Below are 13,438 nucleotides of genomic sequence, written 5' to 3'. Positions count from 1 at the left end.
AATTAGGTGAGTCTAATTGAACCTAATGGTTCCATTAGGTGGGTGTCCAAACCAGATTCCTTCTGGTCCCTGTATCATGCCTCCAGGTCTGTGCCCTTAGTCACAATGCACACTGTCACAGCCCATAGGAGGAGAACTGAGCCCAGGCACAGCTCCACTGAGTTGAGTCTCCTCCTCCTGCACATTCAGACTGCAGGTCCAGGTCAGAAGAAGAGACCAGAACATTCTGACCAGTTGCTGGATGCTGACCCAGGTACATGGGTGGGGTCTAGGTGGAGGCTCAGGGGGACTGAGGTGGGGGAGGTGAGGGTCTCAACACCAGGCCAGCTTCCGGGAACCAGGGAGGGGTTTCTGGCAGTCATCAGCATGGACACGGTGCCTGGGAAGCCCTGGAGCCTGAGCCCAGCACCCCTCGCCAACACCTCCACCTGGGGGCCCCAGGCCTAGCTGCCCTGATGTGTGCCTGCACCAGGCCTCGCAGCTGAGCGGGACTGGAGTCTCCGCTGACACATGCCTGGTCTCAGCTTCACTTTCCCTGCCTGGATCCTATTAACGCTGGGGGTTTCCAAGACTTAATGGCAGAATTCTGGCTGCAGATGAGGGCTGCCCAGGCAAAGGGCTGCCAACCGGCTGCTAACCCAGGAGGTCTTCTGCAGTCCCTCCTCCTGGCCTGGATGCCGGACTGTTTACAGACTTCTTGAAAACAAATAAACAAAAGCAGAACAGCGAACTCTGGAAGGCACAGGCTGGACATATGTTCCTTTATTCAGGGACAGAAGTCAAACAGATTGGAAGACGCAGTTGTTGGTAAACTCCGGCCTCCTTAATTTCATCCATTAGTGCCACAGTCAGCGAAGCCGTTCGTTGGAGGCCTTGTTCTTACCATCGTCACCAGGCCGCTGGACATGCCCCAAGAGTAATGAGATGTCCACCCAGAGGGGAGGGTCAGAGTGGTGGTCATCCCCTATCGGGAAGCAGGAAGTGGTCCTGGGCCATGCTCTGAAATGCCAGCCAAGGAGGACTTGGCTCAGTACCCTGCAGGTCCTTGGCCAGACAAACTCCGGGCCAGCACAGCTGGGAGAGAAGGCACAGTGCCACCTGTTCTCCATCTCTCCAGCCCCCTGACAGGAGTTAGCATCCCCAGTAAACTCCCCATCTGAGGGACCCTCAGCAATTCCAGGGGTCAGGCCATCAGACTCTGGGGCAGACGATTTCCTGTCTTGTTGGATGGAGTCTGAGGATAAGGGGGCAGTGTGGGGAGGGTGACTTGTTTCAACCCTAGGGTTGATGGCTTCCCCTGCCTCCATCTGGGGGGCTGCAGCCTTTCATTGTCCAACCCCATGTCAATGTGTTGACCTCTAGTAGTTAGAAAAGTCTGTTCCATAGCCTTTTGAGTTATTATAAACTGTCCATTTTCCTGATCTAATTCTGTCATTTATTTATTTAAAAACTTTCATACAGTGTCTATTACATTCTGGGAACTGTGTTTGATGTTGCAAGACATGGTCCAACAGATAGAGGTTTGCAAACTGAGCTCTCGTGGAAACAAAATCTTAGTGGGAGGAACATTAATCAAGAGGAAAGCAATCTCCTCGAGGGCCGGCCACATGCCAGAGGAGCACAGGGTGCTAGGGACATGGAGAAGAAAGTCTGAACCCTGGGATGGAGATTCAGGAAGGATTTCTACAAGCTGATTTGAAGCACAAGTAGGAGTTCTCTAGGTGGAAACATGGCAAGAGGATACTCCTGGTCAAGAGAACCAGCATCATCCTAGGTCCCACGGAACAGACGAAATGGCACTTGGTGGAACACATCCCTTGAGAGGGAGATGTGCTCATGGACATGAAGTTTGAAAAGGAATCAGGGGATTGATCATGAAAGACCTTCAAGGTTGTGCTTGAAGGATGGCCCCTGGAGCTGAAGGAAGGAGAATTCTTGCAATTGTAGCATGGATGTCACTGGGAGCGGAGGTTCTGTTTATACCAGTGAGGAGCACGAGGTGGCATGAAGGAGGAGCTGCAGTAGGAGCCCAAGGGCTACACGAATGTGGCTGAGCAGAGGTGGCTGGGCATTCAAGAGACATGATGGAGTCACCGTCAGTGGGACCTGGGGGACGGATCCCATGGGAGGATCAGGGTACTTGAAGGTACTTGAAGGTTCAAAGAGATGTGTCCTGGACTTGGGTGGTGGTGCCATTGAGGGAGCGGGGAAGGATGCACGTCACTGCTACATGCTAAATGGAATAGGATCTTCCTCTCCAGGGATGCTTGCTTCTCTCTCGCTCATCCTTTGTGTCCCGAGATGCGGCTGTCAGTCACACTGCCGGCAGGGCCCGAGAAGTCATTTCCACACTCCTTGGTAATGTGGATCCCATCCATACTGCTTTCCCTTCACTTTGAGAATAAATGAAAAACTCGACTCCTCCGGATGCCAGATTTGTGTTCCTGTGTTAGGAGATTGTTTTTTCTTTTTTGCATCTGTGTGTACGTTAAACAGCAAGAAGAAAGTCGCGAAACTCAAGGAGTTTCCCCAAAAGTAAATCAATTTGCGGTTGAATGTGCTGTGGAATTTGTTTGCAAACCTAAGAGAGCGAAGCGAGCTTAAAAAAGATGCAGTTGGATGAGACTGCAAAGTTTTGGAAAGTTCTTTGAACACATGTAAACATGATATGTGTAAGCAAATGTTTAACTTGCCTTTTTTACTTCTACAAATTATATTATGAAATCAGACGTCTGTGACTCCTTAAGAATGTCAAATCAGTGTATTCCTTCAAAACAGATAATTGCCTAGTGCTGCTCAGCTTCCAGGCTTCAGGGCTCGGGAAGGCTGGGTTTCCAGCCTGACAATGAATAGGAGCTTGTCTGTCTGCAAAGTTGATTTGCACAATGCAGGTGGCCAGGCAGGGTGACCCTGGGGGTCTCAGCAATACAGGCCCGCTGGACACAGACAACGTGGAGGGGTAGGAGGCCTCGCACCTTGTGAGCTTACTCTTCCCAAGGACACCAGCGTGATGCACTGATTTCCTTCTCTGTCCTGCCCTTCAATGGGAGGGACTGATGTGTGTATCTACCCTCCGAAAAGAGGGTGAAAAATGCTTGGATCTGATAGTTGTATCGTGTGCTCTGAGAATCAGGAATGAAGCATCTCAAATAAAACTGCTCTTCTGGCACCAAAGGAGATGAAACTGGTCAGGTTAGCATTTATGAGCACTGCTTACGAGTGGCCGAGGTCATCTGATACAGTGATAATTCCACTGTTCCTAATGCAGTGTGTCACTGTGCTTCAGGGGCAAAGATAGGGACTATAATCCTGTATGTTGATACTGCATGCTCTCAGTACAATTAGCTGTTATTACTAGACACTTCTATTAACTTTGCAGCCAGACTTGGAAAGGTATCCTCTGGAACCACTACAGGGCTTTTCAAAAGCACACAGTGCCACCAAAATTAGCAGAATATTGCCTGGCCTCTCCACTGCACCCCAAGGGTGTCATTGCACCCCTCAAAGCCCAGGCCTAACTCCTGTTAATGTTAATAGCAACACATGTGCAGTTCCAGGGGAGAGAGGACCACATAGTGCTTAATATGCTAGTAGGCATTAATTTGATTCCTTGGGTGCAAAACAATGTCAATGGAACCATTATAATGCATATGCTACAGCTCAAGAGCCCAATTAAATCAAAGGGTTATTGTTATCTTGCATATCCATAGCAGATGCATATATGATAGATTATTGGGAATGCAATTTGCAGTGTTATACATTATTTATCCACAATTTATTAGCTGGGTGCTTCTGTTGCTTTGAAAAAGTTGTTTTGCATTGAAAGTAAACTCACATCTTAAGAAAAATATATACTCTTGATTTGGAAATTGTAAAAGCACAGTTGCTATTTTCCAAAAGCCAGAGAGGTTTTTTTGCTGGATCTTTGCCACTAGGACAAATATCAGAGTCACCTATTAAGTGTCATCTTCTGGGTGGCTGATTTTGCTTCAGACACTTGAATCACCCATTTGTCAAGCAGGGACACAATGGATGCTAATAAATGTCAAAGACTTAAGTTTAGTAAGAGGCAGGTTCTGCCCCCAAGAGTCTTGCCCTCATCATTTGAATTCTCTACCCCTCCTTACACACACACACACACACACACACACACACACACACACACACACGAACACATGCACGTGCACACATGCAGTGTAAATGAGGAATTTATGAATATCCTTTGTTTATAGATAAGATTTTTCAGAAAGCCCAGGAAGAGAAATGACTCAACTTAGGTCTCCCAACTAATAAAGGAAAGATACAGGGGAGAAGCCAGAATGCTGATGTTGATGTGTATACACAGACCCTGGGAACTGAATGTAGGTGACTCTGTGCAGTGGCAGACTGGTCTGATTCCCTGGGAGCAGACAAACCCAGGTTCACAGAAGGCAGGACCTGGTTGAAAACCTCCTGTACCCAGCCTCTCTCCTGGACCGAATTTTGCAGCAGGAATGACTTAAGCTGCCCCATCTTTTGAGATCGATATAGCTTCAGGATTCTAGGTGAAAGTTCACCTGTCCATACTGAAAATTCCTTCTGTCAATTAACTAAATCTTTTAAGCATCTCGCGGGAATGAAACTCCAAGGCTCTGTAGATACACCCACTTGGGCTGGTTCCTTCATGGGTGAGAAGTCACCTCTCCGATGCTCAGTTTTTCTTTCTTTAAGATGGAATTACTAACACCAACCCGTTAGACATAGTGGTAGGTGAAATGAGAGGTACTGGGGGCTCGTGCACAGTGTGTGCGCCTCTCCCGTGAGTTGGTGTTGAAGGTCATGCTCGTGCCAAAGAAAACGACCCCATGTGTTTTCTCACTTGATCTCACAGAACCTAGCTGGGAAGATGCTCTTCCTCCCATTTTTCAGAGACACTAATCATAGATCCCAAAGTAACTTATCTAAAGTGGGACTGAGCACACCTGGAGAATCCAACCCAAGTCACTGGCCCTTGAGTTCTGTGCTCGGTCCCTGTATTCTGTCACCACCTGGAGCAGGGCTGGACTGGAGCTGGTGGTCCTAGAGCGCACCACTCATGATACATAAGAAGAAACGATGATAACACAAGTCCAGCCACCTGGACTGCAGTGTTTGGGTGGGACTAGAAGCTTTGGCTTGCGTTGTTCCTTTAACAAAAATCACAAACAGGAACCAAACGACGAATTCCATTTCTTCTCCTCCAGTATAGGACTCCCCTGCGTGTGTGAGCGCTCACGCGCGTGCACACACACACACACACCTATACATGCCTACACATACACCTACACACACCTACACACACGTACACACATGTACACACATGTACACATGTGAGTGTACATGCTTTCTCTGAATAACAGGATCACTACGTGTTATGAACCAAAGGAAAAATTCCAGATCTGTATCTTATTTTTCTCCCACCAGAGGCAAAGAGGAGGACAGTTTTTTCTTGGGATTGGTGAAATTGTAGAATTTTTGCTGCTGTTTTGAGATGGGATGGATATTCCCATAACAAACTGTTCTGGAAGTGGACAGGCAGACACAGCTCCTGGCACAGGGTTTCTATGCTGAGGACTCGGGACCCCTGGCTAGGCTCTGAATGACTGTGTCATCAAATCCAGACACGGAGATGTGAACGTCAGAGGGGACGGTATGAGAAGGTGGATCTCTGGGAGGTGGCGAGGACACCAGGCCCTACCCTCAGAAAGAGATCAGTGCCCTGAAATAAGAGAGGCCACCGAGCTGCCTTTGTCCTGGCATCACGTAAGGACCTACTGAGTAGGTACCATCCATGAACCAGAGCGCAAGCCCTCACCAGGTGCCACAGAGACTTGTGCGTCCCAGCCTCTGACCCCTTTCTGCTTTTTATGAGCCACCCTCCTTGTGGTAATTTGTGGCAGTCTGAGTGGACTAAGACTTGTGTATCACATACAAATGAGTCAGATCATCTCCTCCTTCTCCTCTCCTTCTTCCTTTTCTATTATTATATTCCTACCCTACTATTACTGATGTCAATAATCATTTTAGTTTGAGGATCTCATTGGAAGAGTTTGAGGATCTCATTGGAAGATCTCCATGAAGAGCTCAGTAGAAGGCATCTTGTCCTCCATTCATGAGCCACCGGATTGTCCTCCTGGATTTCCCTGGAGAACTAGTAAGAAGACACAGTCTAGGGCCACCTGCTCTGTCAGAGGCCAGGTGTGACCAAGCGCACTTCCAGATAGCGACTAGGAGTTCTGCAGGAATGAGGGAGGACTTACTTGGACTCTAAGAAAAACGTAGCCAGCTTCTGTCCTTGCTTCTCGGGAGCCCCTGCAGCCAGCCCTCCCAATGCACGCTGACACAGTGTTACAAACACGGCCCGTCTGCCCCGTGTGCCTCAGCGGCTGTGCTGGAGAATCCTGGAGAATCCGCAGTGTAGACAGAGCTCAGGCCTTGCCCCTGCAATTACAAAAAGAACGCTGTGGTTTGGTTCTGCTGTGGGGGATATTGCTCAACAGTTAATGCAATCACATTACAAGTGCTTGTATTAAAATCACACGCAGGACGAAAATTGGTCTGAATGGCAGCTACTAGGAAAAGACAAAGAAAGGTCTGTGGGTTGTCATAATCCGTAAAGAAATTTTGGTGGCAAAAAGCACTGACACACAGGCTCACACACGGGCAGGAAAGGCCCCAGAGCATATAAGTTTGTTGTTGCGGCACAGACAAGACCTGAGCAAGCACTGCCCCACGTGCATGCATGTTCAATGCTTGTGTGTGTGTCTGTGTGTGTGTGTGTGTGTGTGTGTGCGCGTGCACGTGCACATGCACACCAGAGAACTTCAGCTTCTGAGCCAGCAGGCAGTGTGTGGAACAGTGATGGCCACTTCAGACCTTACCTCACCCCAGGGCAAAGCCAAGTCCAGCTCGTAGATGGGGATATTGTGCATTTATTCCCTAGCTGGGATTGCCAGGACCTGGCAGGTAGCAGCTTGAAAGCCAGAGGGTTTCTGGTATGCTCCTGGTTTGGTTGGAAGTTAAGCTCTGCTATTTTATATGCTCCTGTGGTTGGAATTAAGTCTATCAAAACTCCAAGATCTCATACAATATCAGACTTACAGCTACAAAGTCAGCTGTCTGCAGCAACCCCCTCCCTCCCCCATGCGAAGGAAAAGCAGACTTTTAAAATTGATTGATTTTTAAATGTGTAATTCCTGGAATCTACTTCAAAGGTCTTTCATGGAACCAGAAGCATCAAATGTAAGGTTTTCCCTGCAGGACTTTACATAACCTGAAACCCTGCCTGGGTTTTCCATCTCCTCTCAAGACAAGAGTTGGTCGAGGGTCCAGGGAAGTGTGGTAGCAAACCACAGTTTGGGAACAAGTTAAACCCAGGAGGTTTCCAACCAGGAAGTCTCAAAGCTTCAGGGTGACCCAAGACTTCAGAGATGTGTGCTGGGAGCTCAAGGGGTAGGGAAAAGTCCTCTGAACTCTTTGCTTTGTTTTTGAACTTGTGGGATGGTGTCCTTCACACCAGCCCCCCTTCCCTGTCGCAGTCCGGCTGCAGCAAAATAACGGGGGGGGGGGGGAGGGAGGGGTGACGAGGAACTTGAACTTGTGTACCTTGATACAGCAGGAGTGGGAGCCGTTGATTGTAGGACAGGAGGGGTATATATACATTCCACACAGCTTATCCTAATTTACGTAAACTAGATACAGCAGTCAACCAATAAGAAATCTCCACACTTAATGGCTCCCTGGCGCCACCTCACAAACCACTCCCCCTGGCAAAATATCAGGCGCCATCCTGACTTGTTTACAGACTCTAACACTTCCCATCGTGGCTGGTTATAACTGGTTCCCTCCTGCCTGGCTAGGAAGAGGCAGGCTCATTCCAGAACCAACTGCCCAGGGATGGCTGCTCCAGCAAGACAGGGCAGCAGCTCTGGAGAAGGCTGCTGGGCTCCTGTCAGCCCAAGCTTGATGATGTTTTCCAACTTAGTGAACTTTGGAGAGAACACTTCTTCCATGAGCAACGCCTCCCTTTTTGATATGGAAGAAAAGAAAAAGTATTTTCCTTAACACACCGTGATAGACTGATGGTTTCACCTCTTGAGATGTTTTCGTTCTTCTCTTTTTAGCATTCATTCTCATAAAGAAGTATTCTCAGTGGTCAAAAGGATATTTCCACCAAGGTTTTATTCTCCCACCTGACAGAAATGAGTTTGTGTTTAGAATTTTTATTTTAAAGCAATCAGAATGGTTGATCCAACTGACTCCACTGCTCTGGCAATGAGGACTTGGGCCTGGCTTTCATTCGTGGCTGAAGCCACAGCACATTCAACAAGCAGAGCCTTTCTTGAGGGGTGATCACCACATTCCTGGCTCTTGCTTTCTGGGTTTTATTATTTTTTCTCAGTATTTGGTCTGGCTTGTCTTTAAAAAAAAAAAAAAGAGATGTAGTGATTTCCTCTTAAATGATGTAATTTTATGAAAGACCAAAGCTTTGCAAACTTGAATTCAGCAAGGGGAATTCCCGGTATTTATATGCGTGTTAACAGGAATATAAAAAGACTCAGATTCACCTTCACTGGCAACTGCAGCTCAGGGCTGGTTTGATTTTTTTTTTCTTCTTGCCTTTCCTCTTGCCCCTCATTGTCCTTTTATTTTTCCCTTTTGGAACAAATTTTGTAAAACTCTTTCTAAGTGCAGAGTCTGTGTGGAGCACATGTTGACCAGGTCCAATTCTCGACTTTGCAATACTGAGTGATCGTTGGTAGGACCCGGCTCTTTCTTGGAGGAGGAAGAGCAGCCTGGGTTCCCTGGTGTCTGAGGCAAGCCCCCCTTCACCCTGGGTGGAGTCCAGGTATGGAGGAAGGAGGGGCCACGGGGATCTCCTGACAGGGCTGACTTTCTTCCTAAACTGCAGAAGAGCTCTTAAGGACACTCAGGCAGTTTGTGGGGTGACAGTGACCTGAGGGCTCAGAGGTCTGCAGCATGAGTGGCGTCTGCAGGAGGAGGAGGCATGTGTGAGCCACACTCCTCCCCTGCAAGCTGTCTGATAGGTTCGCAGTGTCAGGACAGGGACCTGGGGATGAGCTGGGGCCAGAGACAAACCACTGGGCATGACTTGCTAAGGCGTCTGAACTTTATTCATTAAGCAATGAGGCGCCCTCTCAGGCTAAGGAAGGAAGAGGATGGGGGCTCATCCAGCGGTAAAACCCACGCCTGCTGGAACCGTTGTGAGTTTGGGTTTGAATCCCAATTCTGTCTTTGATGAGTGGCATAACATCACCAGGAGAAAAAAGGATTGGAATGGGGTGATGAATGGGGTTCCCAGCTTCAAGGGTCCATGTGGCCGAACAATGAACACATCCTCAGCGAATCTGTGACATGAACAAGGAAAGAGCATGGAGTGGGGGAAGGGCAGCATGGGAACGCAGCCAGACCTTCCTGTATGTAGCACGTGCTCTAGCCTCTGCATCACAGTGGAGCTGGGGCCAAGTGACCTTCTGATTACAGTGATGAGAGTCCCCAAAGGTGCTGGAAGGACCCAAACAGTCCATGCAGCCATATCATCCAGGGTGAGTACCGGAGCATCTGGGAGCCGTGGGGCCTCTTTTCTGCAAGAGGTTGACGCCAAGGACATAGGACTGGTCTTCCTGGACCCTGGAGAAGGTTTGGTGCCACACTGTTGAACACGATCCTGGTTCTATGAAGGAAAGTGTCGGGAACAGAGGCTTCTCATGGAAAAAGACCAAACAGAAAAAGAAGAAAAACCACTGGGTTGCATATCTCTGTGTGAGTCCAGCCACCCTTTCAGGAACCTCAAAAGCCAGAAGTCTTTGAAAAATAATCTCAGCAATGATTTGTCTGTAGTAACCAAACATTCACACAAACATCTACTTTATAGTAACCAAACATTCAGACAAGTGTCTACTTGAATTTTTCCTAAAATACTGGTTGGACTACCACACAACCCCCTCCATGAATTATTAACCCGGGGAGATTAGTACTCGTCCCACCATGACCACCAAGACAAGAGATCTTGCTAAAATGTAGCCATGGCATTATTATTCCTGTGACCTCCAGAGCAGATCACTCTCTCAGCATGGCACTGTGACCAACTTGCCATTACTTAACCAGACCCCTCTGCTCTGGTTTTCATGTCCCCCCTAAGCCAGCTGTTGTTCTGCATTTACTCATCTTAAAAACTCCTCTTTACCCTTCATCACCTAATGCAGGACATAAATCCTTCAGAAGCCAACTCTGAGCCTGGGGAGAATGTTAGTTACCTTTCCTCTTCAGCATTTTGCATTTTTGCTGGTTTGTTACTAAGCTCCTCATGGGACCCTCCAATGTGCCTTCCTTCTCCAGACTCTAAGCTCCCTGAAGGCAAAGCCAACAGCTTGGGAAAAATGTCACAGAGTGGGGAAGTGGCAGAAGAATTGAAGAACGGCAACAAAAGTTGTTTCCTGTAGGAAACAAGCTGATTTTTTTCCAACGAATCAGTGGTAAGACTCAGGAATTGGGAGGACCTGATCCTTCTGGAAAATAGTGTTAGGAATGGGGCAAAAATTGTAATACTTGGTTTTAGTTCTGCTCAGGGGGGGTTTAGGCCTCCAGGGGCCTGACCACCTGCAGCAGCAGATGAGGAGCCCAGTCCAGGTGGCTGGAAGTAAGACCAGGTCATTAGTGACCTTCTGCAGTGCTGGACACTGGCTCCAGCCCTGGTTTTCTGCTTGATGCCCCATAAACTTCCCAACACACAGCAGCCCTAGCATGCCCTCAGGAAAAGCCAGACCAAGAGAAAAGCTGTGGGTGCCAGTACGTGGGCTTCCCACCCAAGCACAGCTCTCTGTTTTAAGAGTCACTCACTCAGACAGGTGTTGATATCCAAGACCTTTGGTCAAAAAGTCCTAGCACACAATACAATCTTCAAGACAAACACATAAAAAGCACAGCCAAGAGAAATAGGCACATCATGGACCAGAAGAAATCCACAAACAACCATAATGGCTCTCCCAGGGGAAATGAGAAAATGTTGGGTCTTAGAAACATTCGAATGCAATAAAAGAATATTCAGAGAATAAGAACTCTTGGTCTCTAAAAAGTACAATAAAAGAAAAAATTCCAATAGGAGGATTAGAAGATATAATTGGGAAAACCTCGTTGGAAAATGGATGAGAGGTGAAACACAGAAAATGGGATCATAAAGACAAGTAGATCAATCTAAGAAGTCACTTGTCTGGGTCCCAAAAGCTACAGAAAAGGGTAACAGAGGAAACAAGAGAAGTCTTTCAAGATGTATTACAAGAAAATTTCTTTGGAATGAAACATATAGGTTTCCATCTGAAAGCTATTTCATCTCCTCAAACTGTGGCCACCACAGTTACTACAAACTATCCACACATCTACATAGAATTTCAGAATAAATACTGAATCCTATAGAATTAAAGAGCAAAAATATAGGTTCAAATGGAAAAAAAAAAAAAAACCCACCGGGTTTCTCAACAACTAGAAAATGGACTAGCAAAGCTTTTCTTATTGTAAAGACACTGACTTTCAGTTAGAATTGTACACCATCAAGCTAACGTGAAGGTAAATTGGTATATGTTCAAAAACACATAGAATTGTATTTCCTATGGATGGCATTCCTAAAAAGCTTCTAGAATACATTCTCCAATGTAATAATGCACTAAGTTGATAACAAAAAGACACAAAATAAACAAAAGGGAAATTCAATGCAGAGAAATCCCTGAATGAGAGAAAAGTAAAGCTCTGGTTCTCCTTTGAGCATCCAGCCAGGGGTCAGTCGGTCCAGGGGGAGCAGGACAGAAGAGTCAAGGGAGACAGTTCCTGGGTGAACAAAAGGGCTCTAGGGAATTTCCAGTGCTTAGACGTGTTCTGTTGCCTTGCAATTATTTCAAAGGTAAAATGGAATAAATGGTAACTATATAAAAAATTAAGCCAACCAATGAACAATAATAAATAGTTAAGTCCAGTGAAGTCGCTTCACCACCAAGAGCCTGTAATAGTGTACTAAAGCCCAGCGCGCTGTGCGGTTCAGTGCAGCTGCATGGAAGGGCTGTGGGGTGTGTGTGTGTGTGTGTGTGTGTGTGTGTGTGTGTGTGTGTAAGAGCACACCTTCCATAGCAGGAAAATCATAATATTTAAAGGAGAGAAATCAATAAATTATAGTATTCCCAAGCCATTATGTATAAAGTTGAAAGCAAATACCATCCAACAACAGATAACACTCTAACTTTTACAAAGCAGGAATCAGAAGGGTGGATTGGGGAGAGGTGGGAGCTCTCTTTTATACTATAATTATTGTATTATCATTTGATTTTAAAACTGTATTCACATATCATTTTAATGAAAATTTCTATTTGGAAATTTCAAACTTTCTGAGATTCTACGACAACATGGTGAATTGACACTTGAGGCTCCTCCAAGAAGCTTCCAGAATTTGCTTCCCATATTCCAAAACAAGAATAAAGCCATTATCTAAAAAGAAGGGCAAATTAATAAATACCGAATGTCCTTGTCCCCTGGGGCCCAGGGGCGGGCAGGATCCTGGAGAGACTCACGTCAACCCAGCTGTGTGGTCCTCGACGGAGGCTGTGCAAGGTTGCCCAAGGTATCAGCAGCAAGGGGCAGGGGATGGAACCCCAGGCCCATCTGCCAACCTGGCCCATGCCTGTGCCCCTACCCCACATGGTGTCTGGATGTTTGTGTATCACGGAGGCGTTTCTGTTCCTTGGACCGAATCATGTGGTGTGAGCACCAGTCTGTGCCCCGGGAGTCTTTATCGCTCCCATCTGGATGGTCCTGTGGAAGTCAAGGGCACCCTGCGCTGCCTACAGTGTGGCACTGTGGCCATGGCTGAGGTGTGACACTGGTGGCCATGGCCGAGGTGGCCTTCCTGCTCTTCTCCATGTGGGCGGGAGAAGTGCCACAATAAGTGTTTGCATCAGCCTTTTATCATTTAGGTGACACACTACTGCCGACTTGGTGGCACATGGTTATTGTCTTGCAGCTCCGTGGGTCAGAAGTGCGACGTGAGTCAGTTGGGTCACAACCCGGCTGCCAGCAGGGCTGCCCCTCTCAGGAGGCTCCAGGCCGCTCCCTGGTTTCTTGACCTTCTTCTTCAGCTTTTCTCATGCCGTGGCTCTCAGGCCCCTCCGCCCTGTGCTCAGCCATCAACAGGCTCTCGCTGATTTCTTTCCTGGTCAGGCTCCCTCTGATCTGAGCTCAGCAGGACTCATCAACATGAGGGGCCCGGTCCTTGGACGCTCAGCCAGAGAGCCCAGGACCATCTGCCTGTCTCTAGCCCTCAGCTCATCACATTCACAAGTGACTAGGGGAACATCACCCCACATGAACTCCTGGGGACCAGGACAGGGGCCATCTTTAGAGAGCCGTGACTCTGCCT

The sequence above is a fragment of the Spermophilus citellus genome, assembly GCF_964194105.1.
Source record: "Spermophilus citellus genome assembly, chromosome: 4".
In the NCBI taxonomy this organism is placed as follows: domain Eukaryota; kingdom Metazoa; phylum Chordata; class Mammalia; order Rodentia; family Sciuridae; genus Spermophilus; species Spermophilus citellus.
The sequence above is the reverse complement of the archived record's forward strand: the minus strand, read 5'-3'. Positions refer to the sequence as shown.